We start from the raw sequence: 13042 nt of genomic DNA, 5'->3' as shown, positions 1-13042 counted from the left end.
ATCTAGTCTCACCTTGAGCAAATATTCTTTCATTCTTTTCATTCCATTTATAATCATAATATGCATACAAGTATTCTTAGATTCTTTTTATTTGGGCCTCCCTTTGTCCCAATAACAGGTCTTCAGATATCAACAAGATGAGCGACGCTGTTACTAACTTAGAGTCCCTATTTGAACAAGACATGAGTAAGGATGATCCTCAGGATTTTGAAGATGACCAAGACAGCGTTTTATCTCCGGATTTGTTAAGAATGGTGGAGGAAGAAGAAAAACAAATCCTACCCTATAAGGAATCAGTAGAAGTCGTGAGCTTAGAAGAGGGAAGGAAGGTAAAGATTGGCGCTGGCATTACCAAGGAAACAAGACGAGACCTCGTTGAGTTACTTCAAGAGTTTAAAGATGTCTTCGCATGGTCCTATCAAGATATGCCCGGGTTAAGTACTGATATCGTGGTACACCGACTGCCTATAAAGGAAGAATGTAAACCAGTTCAACAAAAGTTCCGAAGGATGAGGCTTGATGTATTACTAAAAATAAAAGAAGAAGTTAAGAAGCAGTTTGATGCTGGTTTCTTACATGTGGTCAAGTATTTAGAATGGGTAGCCAATATAGTCCCTGTTCCTAAGAAAGATGGAAAGGTGCAAATGTGTGTGGACTACCGGGATTTGAACAAGGCCAGTCCCAAAGATAATTTCCCATTGCCCTATATCGATACCTTAGTGGACAACACGGCCGAATACTCACTGTTCTCTTTCATGGATGGTTTCTCCGGGTACAACCAAATTAAGATGCATTCTGAAGACATGGAGAAAACCACCTTCGTAACGATGTGGGGGACGTTTTGCTACAAGGTGATGCCTTTTGGATTAAAAATGTGGGAGCAACGTATCAGAGAGCCATGGTAACATTATTCCATGATATGATGCATAAAGAGATAGAATTCTATGTCGATGACATGATCGTAAAATCCAGAACAGAAGGGGAACACGTGCAAGTTCTGAGAAAACTATTTCTAAGGTTAAGGAAGTTCCAGCTAAAACTTAACCCAGCCAAGTGTACTTTCGGGGCTAGATCAGGAAAGTTGTTAGGATTCTTAGTCAGCGAAAGGGGAATTGAAATTGACCCAGACAAAGTTAAAGCCATACAAGGATTACCTCCGCCGAGTACTCAAAAAGAAGTTCGAGGTTTTCTAGGAAGACTAAATTACATCGCTCGATTCATTTCACAGTTAACTGAGAAATGTGATCCCATCTTTCGTCTTCTTAGGAAACACAATCCAGGTGTATGGGATGAGGAGTGCCGGAAACCTTTTGAAAAAGTTAAACATTACCTGTCCAACGTCCCAGTGCTGATGCCACCTTTCCCGGACAAGCCATTGATACTATACTTGACATTATTCTAAAATTCTATGGGGTGTGTGCTCGGCCAACATGATGAGTCAGGACGAAAAGAAAGAGCAATCTACTATCTCAGCAAGAAGTTCACTGAATGTGAAACGAGATACTCGCCAATTGAAAACTTATGATGCGCCTTGGTCTGGACTACTCGGAGATTGAGGCAATACATGTTATACCATACGACTTGGTTAATCTCAAAGTTGGACCCTCTGAAATACATGATGGAGTCAACTGCTCTAAACGGAAGGATGGCCCGGTGGCAAATTCTACTGTCTGAATTTGACATAGTTTATGTGAATCAAAAGGCCGTAAAAGGAAGCACAATAGCGAACTTTTTAGCTAGCAGAGCCTGGGAAGATTGTGAGCCTTTGAACTTCGATTTCCCAAATGAGGATCTTATGTATGTGGCAACTGCTGAAGCAAATACACAAGAAGGCAATGCTTGGAAATTAAATTTTGATGGAGCCTCAAATGCTGTGGGTAATGGGGTCGGGGCAGTCTTAGTATTTCCAGACGGTGATCATTATCCGTTCACTAGCAAATTAGATTTTGACTGCACAAATAACATGGCGGAGTATGAAGCATGTATCATGGGAATCCGTACGGCTATTGAGTGCAGGATCAAGGTGCTTGAGGTATATGGGGATTCTGCATTAGTAATTTATCAGCTCAATGGCGAACGGGAAACAAGAGACCCCAATTTGATTAGTTATAGAAAGCTAGTCCTAGAATTAATTAAGGAATTTGATGACATCACTTTTTGTATCTCTCACGAGATGAGAATCAGATGGCCGACGCTCTGGCTACTTTGGCCTCTATGATTAAAGTAAATAAACAAGAGGATGTGAAGCCTATCCAAATGAGCATTTATGAGGTTCCAGCCCACTGTTGTAACGTTGACAGAGAAGAAAGAAAAGACGACCACCCTTGGTATCAAAACATATTGCGATACGTGAAAAATCACGAATACCTAGACCAAGCAACTGAGAATGACAAGAGAACGTTGAGGAGGCTGGCTAGTGACTACGTCTTTGATGGCTTGTACAAAAGAGGAAAGAATCAGGTGCTGTTAAGATGTGTGGATGCTGTGGAGGCCAAGCAGATCTTGGAAGAAGTTCATGATGGTGTTTGTGGAACACACGCTAATGGTTTTACAATGGCTAGGAAAATCATAAGATTCGGATATTATTGGTCCACCATGGAATGAGACTGCATCAAGTATGCTAAGAAGTGCCATAAATGCCAAATTTACAGAGACAAAATTCATGTGCCTCCCTCACCTCTTCACGTCATGACTTCTCCATGGCCTTTCTCCATGTGGGGCATGGACATCATTGGGCTGATATCACCGAAGGCTTCAAATGGACATTGTTTCATCTTTGTAGTAATTGAATACTTTACTAAGTGGGTAGAAGCTACTTCTTATGCCAACGTCACCAAATCAACAGTCAGTAAATTTCTAAAGAATGAGATCATATGTCGGTATGGGATGCCCGAAAGAACTATATCTGACACCGCATTGAACTTGAACAACAGCACGATAGCGGAGGTTTATAGTCAATTCAAGATCAAGCACCACAACTCATCGCCATATCGTCCAAAAATGAACGGCGCGGTGGAGGCAGCCAATAAAAATATCAAGAAGATTGTGGGGAAGATGACTGAGACCTATAGAGATTGGCACGAGAAGTTACCATTCGCCCTCTATGCTTATCGTACGTCTGTCAGGACTTCTATTGGGGCAACACCATTCTCTTTGGTTTATGGAATGGAGGCGGTGCTACCAATTGAGGATGAAATTCCCTCTCTCCGAGTTTTGTCAGAATTAAAGTTAGACGAAGTAGAATGGGTCCAATCCCGATATGATCAGCTGAACTTGATTGAAGGAAAGAGGTTAAGAGCTATCCGTCATGGTCAAATGTACCAGAAACAAATGATACGAGCGTTAATTTTGACTGAAATGGATGGCAAAAGCTTGCTCAATCCTGTGAATTCGGATTCAGTGAAGAAGTACTTCGTCTAAAAAAAAGGAGAGGCCAAGGCAAAAACCCGCAAAGGGCGCTTTGAGACCAAAGGGTTTTTGAATTGAAAACCCAGGAATGGGCAGTTCAAATTTTGATCGAAGGAGGGGCATGTGGTAGTCTTGTCCTCTTTGAATTAGCAAAAAGGGGATATGCTACATCTTGGGGCATCAACAAAATCTTCTAGAACTTCTAGACACATATCAAGTTCAAAAAGGGCCAGCAAGAAGTTTATACGGAGAAGCTCATGCCGCGATATCTGGGACACTTGTTTTCATCTTAGTCATTTTTGTATCTTAGCAAAATTTGCTATCTTGACTAATTTGTTCATTTAGAGTTTTGCTCTCAATAAAATTCTATCTTATCCATTGTGATAATCTTTTTCGTCTTATTCATCTCGTATCTTAGCAAAATTTGCTACCTCGATTGATTTGTTTGTTTAAAGCTTTACTCTCAACAAAATTTCATCTTGTCCATATTGATAATCTTTTTCAAGCATTTTTCATTGAAATAACGATTAATGGACTGACAATATTCAAGCAGAAGGAGTTCTGCTTATTACTCTGAAAGCTTCTAAATAGTACGAGGACTTGAAACAGGGCTATTGTTTAGAACTAACCGACTTAAGGGTTAGAAGCATTGGAGAAAGAATAGTCTAAATTGCGACAATTTCTTTGGTTTTTCTGTCAAAGATACCAGCTGAACAAGCATCAGTGATAGAACCTTGACGAACAACGAGTAATGACAACCTAAACAGTAAAAGATGATCATTCTCGAAAAATGACATTCTGCATTCATACAAATATCATTCAAATCAAATATCATTCATACACATCTAGTTAGGAGCATTTGATTCATTCTAATCATAACATCCTAAACACTAGGCATAAATAGGTCCATGAAATGGATTTTGCAGGTCATGTTCCCCAAAGAACAGATCAAAGAAACAGATCCTCTACCCCTGAAGTTACACTGGGATGGATTAAAGTCATTAAAACAGATCTTGTCTTCATGTATTGGCGTGAAGTAGATCAAAGATAGCAGGTCTTGTCTTCCTATATTGGTAGGAAGTGGATCGAAGATGCAGATCTTGTCTTCTTATATTGGTAGGAAGTGGATCGAAGATGTAGATCTTGCTTTCCCATATTGGTGGCAGAGTAGATCGAAGAAAGCAGATCTTGTCTTCCTGTGTTGGCAGTAAAATAGATTAAAGATAGCAGGTCCTGTCTTCTTATATTGGTAGGAAGTGGATCGAAGATGCAGATCTTGTCTTCCCATACTAGTGGCGAAGTAGATCGAAGAAAATAGATCTTATCTCTCTGAAGTTGCAGTAGAGAAGATCTTATCAAACATTATCTCTCTGGCGATACAGTGGAACAGATTGAAGCTACAACGGCGAATCTTGCTTCCCCGACATTGCAATTAAAAAGATTGAAGTCGCGATGGTGCATTGTACTTCCCTGGCGATGCAGTGGATCATATTGAAGCTACGACGACGAATCTTGCTTCCCTGACATTGCAATTAAAAAGATTGAAGCCGTAACAGCGAATCTCACTTTTCTAGCAGTAGTGGAGCAGATCGCATCAAGTCTTATCTCCCTAAGCAGTAATGGAGCAGACAAAAAAAAACCAATCCTATCTCCCTGAAGTTGCAGTGGAGCGGATTAAAACCACAGACCTTATCTCCTTGAAATTGCAATGGAGCAGGTTGAAGATACAAGTCTTATCTCCCTGAAGTTGCAGTGGAGCAGACTAAAACCACAAATCTCATCCCCATGGAGTTACAGCAGAGTGGATCGAAGCAACAAGGCGCAGTGGATTGGAGCAGTACAAAGAAGTCAAGACTCGACGGGACCGGGCAATTTTGGCCTTTCTTAAAAGTCTTTGCTTTATTCCCGTTGCACGACAATGAGCAAAGAGGGGCAGCTGTAAAGCCCAAAATCTGTCCAGGCCCAACAGTCCAATTACAAAAAATAATAAACCCAATTTAAACCCAAACAAATCAAAACCCTAAGGCCCAATTAGCCCAAAATCTAAAACATTTTTCAGCAAAATTTCAGCAGCAAATCCTAGGGCACTGCATGCTGCTACCCCAGTGTCATTTCGTCTCCTCACGCCTGCTTCCACCACCGCACGCCATCATCACGCCTCTCTGACACTTGCAGAAAAAGTAAATGCAAGGCAACAGAAGAATCTGGCGAAATAAAGAGCAAAAAAAGGAAAAGGAACGGTTGTAAAATGGCTATAAAAGCTGAAATATCCTCTTGTAAATTTTTTACGAACACAAATCAATCAATTGAAACTTAGAAACCGAATTCAAAAGGTTGATTTTAAACTGTTCTTTGTTTTTCTTTTGATTTTTTGTATTTACTTGTTTTTTCTTTTTTCCTTTCAAATCTATTTTAAAATAATTAATAAAGAAAAAAAAAAAAAGAGTTACCTGAATCGGCCTCTGAATCTGTCATCGTCATCGGCCCTTCGCCGTCGCCGGACGCGGATTAATGAGGGGGTAGAGGCTTTTCGTTTTCTCCTTGTTTCCCCGTTTCGGGGCCTTGGTCTCTGAACGTGCTCCAAAGCGCTGGTGGGAGACGCCCTCGCATGGCTCCGACCACTGGGCGGTGGGGGAGGCGTAATGGCGGCGGGGTTCCTAGCCTTGGAACCCTAGCAGAGAAATGGGATTCTCCCTTTTATTTTTATTTTTATTTTATTTTTGTGTTCTTTGCAGCAAAATAAAACTACAGAAAAAAGTTTTTTAAGGCTTTATGGTGAATTTAAAACGACGTCGTTTGATGGAAGGAGGCCTGCGCATTCTTGCCCTATTGGGTAATTTGCGCCTTTGGTCCCTCCAGTTCTGCGGCTCATTCAATGCAGCCTTTTATTTCACTTAATTTCGACCACAAAATTTTGTGTCAGTTCCGATCTAGTCCTGCGCAAAACGATGCGCATGAGGATTGGGGAATATTTCCCATGTAGTCCCTCGTGCTTTGAGCGCGCTTCATTTCAGTCCTTTGACACCCTGTTTTACTTATTTGCAAATTTGGCCCTAAATTTTTTTCCCGATTTCAATTTGATCCTCGGCCTATTGAACCTCATTTTTTATTTTATGTATTTATTTTACAAAAAGAAAATCAGTTTTATTTAATATTTTATTTAATATTATTTACTTATTTATTTTCAATTTTTTGGTCAACCTGCATTAGTTCATATTCTGTTTATTATTCTTTTTTATATGAATTAGTTTGTGTATTTTATATATGTCATTATTATTACTATCATTTCATTATCTAATTACTTCCTAATCTTCAAATTTTTTTAAAATGTTGGATTCCTTGATATCATCTTGATTGTAGTTTATTATTATTGTTGTTGTTAGGTATGTCATTCATATTGTTGTTATTATTATTACTTGTGTTATCGTTAGCATTATCCTTATTATTGTTCGTGTTCGTTAACCTTGTGATTCATGGGTGACAATGTTACGCATGTTACATTTTATTATGTACATTATGTCATGGCTATTTCAAATGTATGTCGCACTATTGTATTTAGCCACGTATAACTCCTTTTACATATTAAACGATTTCTCTAAAAACCAATGAATTAAACGTGTGTTTATTTTTACATTTCGCTATCCTTTTACCCAAATTCGAAACAAAATTCAAAATAAGGCAATATTTTGCATTTTAGAAATTCGAGAAATTGTACCCTAACTTACTGGGTCTCGATTTTCTCGTTAAACCTAAATTAGCAAAATATCCTTTTAAATTTCTTAAAGCATAAAATTTTAAAAATAAAGGTAATATTCTATATTTAGAAAATTCGAGAAATCGTGCCCTAACTTACTGGGCTTCGATTTTTCTCGTTGATTCTAAGTAACCCAATATCTTTTTAAAATTGAAAAGGTTTAAATAAAAAATAAAAAGGCAAGCTTACTCTAAAAAATACGAGGTGTCGTGTCCCAATTTACTGGATGTGACATCTTGTTACTTTGGGATAAGGAAGCATTTTCCATTTTTTATAACACAATAAAGAGGGATCGTATTTTTAAATTCTTTTCGAGTTTTTAATCTTCGACACTAAGACATTAAATAATCAACTAGGTACCAATTTTAGGCGTATCGAGGGTGCTAATCCTTCCTCGTGCGTAACCGACTCCCGAACCTATTTTTCTAAATTTCGTGGACCAAAATCGTTTTTTAATAAAATCAAATCGTTTATTAAAAATAACCACTTTTCGAGGTGATCCGATCACACCTAGATCAAAAAGGATTGCTTGCGACTCCCATTTTCGTTTTCATTTTTAAAAATCCAAGTCGGCCCCGTTTTATCAAAAAAATGGTGCCAACACACCATATAGGTATAAAACACTCATTTATCCCTACACACCACTTAGTGTCAATAGGACACTTTACAGAATAGTTGCAACTAAGCTGCCGGATCAATAGGCGAATTATCGCATATTTACAGAACCACTTCCTGCACATGTTATTTACAACCCAACCCAGATGCAGATAACGAAAATAATAAATGTCATACATATTGAAAGCAGGAATTATAGATGCTATAGTTTTACATGCACGACATATCAGATACACATCATATACTTAACATCAATTTTCGGGTTTATTTATCAGTCGGCAACTTAATTACTCTTACTGATAGCAAAAACTATACTAACAGATGTCCAAATTTCATGTTATACAATACATTTACTCATATACCGAACCTACAGAAGGCCCACAGTCGATTCGGACTTCGCATACCCTAGGGAAAATTTTAGAATTTTCGGTGCACAAGCCCATGTGGCCGACACGGCCCAAATGGCCAGCTTGTATGGCCCACACTGCCGAAATAGCCCATACCATGTGCCACACACGGTCCAGCACACGGTCTGTCACATGGCCGTGTGGCGTTGATAGTGAACTTTTTCGGCTTTCGTTGATTGCATTTTTTTGTGTTTTTGATATACACCTGGGTATTTTCTGATGTTGATTCAAATACGAGTAATCTCTGAACCTAAATTGACAATTAACCCATCCAATTTCAATAATTATTCGCGAAATCGTAACTAATAATCGACCCCAATCAAACTAAAACAACCATTCATAACACATCCACACACTTATCGATGAACGAACGGCTACTACAAAAATTCTAAATTGCTGGAGAGTCACCCACTGCCTCTTGTACTACTCCTAAAGAAACGCATTAGAATTAATACAATATCACTAAACCGATTTAACGTAACCCAACTTCCAACACAACTACAAATAGCGCATAATATACTGAACTTAAACATCTTACTCTTGGATTTGCAGTCAAAGGATCACAAACATTGCTTCAAGAATTAACAGCAACCAAACCATTAAAGAAAATTCCCAAAACAAGAAACAAAAGAACAAAAGAAAAGATAAATGCAAAATGCAAATTTTGAAATTGAAATTTGCGACGTGGGTTAAGGAAATAACAGAAGTGATAAACGTGGGTTTTGATTTTTAATAAAAAAAATAAAACAAAAATAAAAATGGAATTTATTGAAAAAGGAAAGGATAAAAACAACATATATTAAATACTTTGTTTTATTTTTTATTTTTAAAAAACCCAAAAGATAAAACCTTATATATTTATTACTTGATATTATTATTATTATTTTAAAACAAACTCATTTAAGATCAACTCCAAAATTTTTGACAACAAAACATATTTTATTTTAAATCAAATAGGCCTAGGAACAAAAACGATTGAATTTTGAGATTTGAACCCAAAACCCTAAACACATAATTAAAGTCCTTAATTATTGAAACAGATACTTGCTAATGATAAAATCTAACAAACCACGAATACTAATTTTGGGGCGTTACAACTCCCCCCACAAAAGAAATTTTAACCCCGAAATTTACCTGATTCAAGCAAATGAGGATATTGCTGACAAATCGAGTCTTCAAGTACCCACGTGGCTTCCTCTGTGCCAAGATTCCGCCACAGAACCTTTACCAAAGGAATAGATTTCCTCCTCAAAACTTTAACGTCTCGATCCAAAATCTAAACCAGCTCCTCCTCAAACGACAAATCCGGTCTAACCTTAATCTCCTCAACATAAACAATATGAGATGGGTCAGACCGATATCGCCTCAACATAGAGACGTGCAACACATCATGAATATGGTCCAACTCTAGAGGCAGATCCACTGATAAGCAATCAGACCCACACGTTTCAAAATCCAATACGGCCCAATGAACCTAGGCTCAAGTTGCCCTTATGTCTAAATCATAGAACCTTCTTCCATGGGGACACCTTAAGGAAAACATAATCACCAACAGAAGACTCGATGTCCCTCCTTTTCAGATTCGCATAAGACTTTTGTCTATTAGAAGCCACCTTAAGACGATCCCGAATTAGTCTAACTTTATCCTCAGTCTTAGAAACCAACTCAGGACCCAAAACTAGTTGCTCACCTAAATTAGTCTAACACAATGGAGTACAACACTTACGACCATACAGAGCCTCATAAAGTGCCATCTAGATACTGGACTGGAAACTATTATTGTAGGCGAACCTGGCTAACAACAGAAACTCCTCTCAACTACCTCAAAAAGCGATCACACAACTCCAAATCATATCCTTTCATATCTGAATCACCCTCTCGAATTGACCATCTGTCTAAGGATGGAACGTAGTACTGAAGTTTAATCTTGAACCCAAAGCCTCATGAAGCTTCCTCAAATCTGGAATTGAAAGAAGGATCTCTATCAGAAATAATCAAGATCGAAACCCCATGAAGTCTCACAATTTCAAAAACATATAACTTGGTCAATTTCTGAAAAGAGTAGTCTGTCCTAACAGGAATGAAATGGGCAGACTTGGTCAACCAATCACGATGACCCATACAGAATCCTTCTTAGTGGGTATCAAGGGCAACCCACTAACAAAGCCCATAGTCACACATTCTCATTTCCATAAGGGAATCTTAACAAGTTGAAGTAAACCCAAAGCCAACTGTTGTTCAGCCTTAACTTGATGGCACGTCGAACATCGAGAAACAAAATTCATTACCTCCTTTTTTCAAACTAGGCCATCAGTACAACTCACAAAGATCTTGATACATCTTTTTCCTCCGAGATGCATAGCATAGAGGCTACTATGTGCTTCCCGCAAAATGGACTGCCTCAAATCAAAATCTTTAGGCACACAAATCCATTCTCGAAAACATAGAACCCCACCACTATTTAGCCCAAAATCAGAAGTACTATCATCCTAAATCAGACAAAATCGCAGTACCAAAGAATCATCCCCCAACTACTTAACCCGAATCTGCTCAATCCAAGTCGACTTAACCTGCAGCTCGGCTAATAGACTATCATCCTTAAACAAACTTAGGTGAGCAAATATCGCCCTCAAATCAAACATCGCTCTATGACTAAGAGCATCGGCCACCACATTAGCCTTACCGAGATGATACTTAATAGTGCAGTCGTAATCCTTAAGAAAATCAATCCATCTACATTGCCTAAGGTTTAACTCTTTTTTAGTAAAGAGATACTTGAGGTTTTTGTGAACGGTGTAAATGATACACCTCTCACCATACAAATAATGGATCTAAATTTTTAAGGCGAAAACAACTGCAGCCAACTCAATATCGTGTGTAGGATAGTTGCCTTTGTGTGACTTAAGCTGTCGGGATGAATAAGCTACAACCTTATTGTCTTGCATCAAAACACAACCCAAACTGACGTGCGAGGCATCACTGTAAACCACGAATTCCTTTCCAAATTTAGGTTGTATCAAAACAAAAGCGTGACTCAAAACAGATTTGAGCTTCTCAAAGCTCAATTATTGTTCATTAGTCCAGACAAACGGGGCATTCTTACACAACAACTTAGTCAAAGGAGTTGCGATAAGTGAGAACCCCTCGACAAATCTTCGATAATAAATCGCTAGCCCAAGGTAACTACGGATCTCAGAAACATTCCTAGGTTGTTTCCATTCAAGCACAGCATCGATTTTCTTAGGATCAACTCGAATCCCCTCAGCAGAAACCACATGACCTAGAAAAGTTATCTCCCTCAACCAGAATTTGCATTTGCTCAACTTAGCGTAGAGTTGTTTCTCTCTGAGTATCTGAAGAACTACTCTAATATGCTCATCATGATCATCTTCGATCTTAGAGTATACCAGAATGTTATCCATGAAGACCATAATGAACTAATCCAAATACGGTTAAAAAACCCGGTTCATAAGATCCATGAATGTAGCTAGAGCATTCATCAAATTAAAGGTCATGACTAAGAACTCATAGTGCCCACAACGAGTCCTAGAAGCAGTCCTATGAACATCGACCTCCTTAACCTTAAACTGATGGTACCCAGAATGAAGATCTATCTTAGAGAACACAGAATCCCCACGAAACTGATTGAACAAATCATCAATCCTCAGAAGCGGGTACTTGTTCTTTATCATCAATTTGTTCAGCTAACTGTAATCTATACACATCCTCATAGTACCATATTTCTTCTTCACAAACAGAATTGGTGCCCCCCACGGAGACACACTAGGACGAATGAACCCTCGATCAAAGAGTTTTTAAAGCTGAGCCTTTAAATCTATAAGCTCCTTTGGTGTCATACAGTAGGGAAAAATAGACACCGGAGTAGTTCCCGATAGAAGCTCGATACTGAACTCAACCTCTCAAATCGGAGGCAAACCCGACAACTCCTCAGGAAAAATATCTGGAAACTCCTTAACCATTCAAATGCCCCCAACAGACGAACCCACAGAAGTTGAGTCACTTACAAAAGCCAAATACGCTTCACACCCCTTACGAACCACCTTTTCAGCCATAAGAGCGAAGATCACATTGGATAAGTAATCCCAATACTCACTGATCAAAAATACTTCTATGCCATTTGTAAATTTTAAAGCCACCCTTTTAGTAGCACAGTCCAAACTGATCCAATACTCCACGAGCCAGTCCATTCCCAAAATCAGATCGAATTCCCCAAATGGTAGCTCCATCAGATTAGCTAGAAACACAACCCCTTGTATCTCTAATGGTAAGTTCCTATAAAGTTTATTAACCCGAACTAATTGACCCAACAGACTAAGTACAGTAATCTTTCCAGAAATGCTCTCAACAAAAATCTCCAAGTTTACAGAAATAGAACTAGCTACATAAGAATGTATTGATCCTACATCTATCAATGCAAAATAGGGAGTAGTATGAATAAAGAACGTACCGACAATAACATCTCTGGCGTCTCTGTCCTCATGTCATCTAGTAGCATATACCAATGTAGGCTGCCACGCCTCAGTCTGATTAGCACCCTACCCTGTGCTCTCTGACCTCTGCCCATACCATTACCACCCCTAATCGAACCACGGCCCCCAGGCAGTTGTTGAACTGGCCGTTAAGGTTGAACAAATCCAGGAGCTGGAGCTAGCATCTGATTAGAATGCTATGGACAATCCCTAATGTGGTGCTCCATCGACCCACATCGTAGACACACTCCCGACCTCCTCTAACATTCCCCCGGGTGATGTTACCACAATCTCTACATAGTTGAACCATGATAGGTGCAGTTGGAACCTCAACCCTAGAAGGCCCATCAGATCTGGCCCATTTTTTA

Source organism: Gossypium hirsutum, chromosome D09 (genome assembly GCF_007990345.1).
Source record: "Gossypium hirsutum isolate 1008001.06 chromosome D09, Gossypium_hirsutum_v2.1, whole genome shotgun sequence".
NCBI classification, from domain to species: Eukaryota; Viridiplantae; Streptophyta; class Magnoliopsida; order Malvales; family Malvaceae; genus Gossypium; species Gossypium hirsutum.
The sequence above is the reverse complement of the archived record's forward strand: the minus strand, read 5'-3'. Positions refer to the sequence as shown.